A 1,467-nucleotide genomic window follows, 5' to 3' on the forward strand; every position below is an offset into this window, starting at 1 on the left:
TCTGTCGCACACATCGTTTTAAAACTCGTCAGAAGCATACGCCATGAGGCGCGCCTTAAGGCGAAGCGGACCATGGCGGAACTAGAGGCGCTGCCTCTGTGGTTGGATTTGAGACGTACGCTTCGTCCAGGTGAAGCGTAGATGAATCGGTAGAGGCAGTGCGTTCTTTAGAAACGTACGCCTTAAATTTTTAGTCTAATTTTAACTTATCTTGACTTTTTCCTTTTCCAATCACACCTGGTCTGCATCGCATCTTGCAATTCTTCCTCAATTGATGAAATTGATGTTCCATACATTCAATTGAGTCTACTAAATGTTGTTTGAATATCCAATTTAAGAAACATAGGCCTTGATTTTTAGTCTAATTTTGACTTATTTTGACGTTTTTCATTTCCAATCGTACTGTTCTGCGTCGCATCTTGTAATTAAATGCCACCTGTTGGAGACAAGCCAAGCCTTATGAAATTTCTTGACGTCCATCCATATATGCATAGCCAAATGAGATGATGAAAATATGATGTAATGTAACGTGTGCAAACTTGTGTTGTTTATATTTTGGTTGGAAGCTCTTAATTAATCGGATTATTAAAGTGAGTTTGGGCATATATTTTTGGTTATTAATTTAGGTGGAGACTGTGTTCCATGAGTTTGGTAATGCACTTCAGCACATGCTAACAAAACCAGATGAAGGGCTTGTTGCTGGCATTCGTGGCATAGAGTGGGATGCTGTTGAATTACCTTCTCAGTTCATGGAAAATTGGTGCTAACACAGGTAGGTACCTATATAATATAGAATCAAATCATTTTTTGGACCCAGAAAATAAAAAACTTAATATATGAGACACTACAGGGATACGTTGATGAGTATTGCAAAACATTATGAAACTGGGGAGACTCTCCCTGAAGAGATATATCAAAAGCTTCTTGCTGCTAGAACTTTCCGTGCTGGCACCCTTAGCCTCCGTCAGGTGAGATTCATATTCATAATAATTCATTTATTAAATAAAATATTAATTGAAATTAGTAAATAAATAAATTAATTGTTGATACTTGTTAGCTTAAATTTGCAACGGTTGACCTGGAGCTTCATAGCAAGTATGTACCTGGTGGGTCCAAGTCGATCTATGATGTTGAGAGAAGAGTGAGTGAAAAAACTCAAGTACTTCCCCTGCTTGAGGAAGATAGGTTCCTTTGTGGTTTTAGCCATATTTTTGCAGGTGGTTATGCTGCTGGATACTACAGTTATAAGGTATCTATCTTATATACTTTTATTCTTTATGCTAAATTGCTAATGGTTTTTGATTATGATGATGGGCGGAAGTGTTGTTTGCTGATACTTTTTCGGCATTTGAGGATGCTGGATAAAATGATGACAAGGTATGATTTTTGTCATCAAATTATTCAACTCCCTCATTCCAAACATTGACTTCACATTGACCATTTTTATCAATCATCTAAAAGCTAGAA

The 1,467-nt window shown here is 37.1% G+C and overlaps 1 long non-coding RNA gene across 1 annotated transcript; it reads left to right on the top strand.

The window, feature by feature from the left end:
• Nucleotides 1–659: 659 nt before the first annotated feature.
• On the top strand, nt 660–1,243 carry LOC145063641 (uncharacterized). Its single transcript, XR_013688028.1, has 3 exons — nt 660–772; nt 851–968; nt 1,058–1,243. It is a non-coding gene; the product is annotated as an uncharacterized LOC145063641 (long non-coding RNA).
• The last annotated feature ends 224 nt before the right edge of the window (nt 1,244–1,467 follow it).

This window comes from Lactuca serriola, chromosome 7 (assembly GCF_051521515.1).
Source record: "Lactuca serriola cultivar US96UC23 chromosome 7, Lser_US96UC23_V15, whole genome shotgun sequence".
Taxonomy (NCBI): domain Eukaryota; kingdom Viridiplantae; phylum Streptophyta; class Magnoliopsida; order Asterales; family Asteraceae; genus Lactuca; species Lactuca serriola.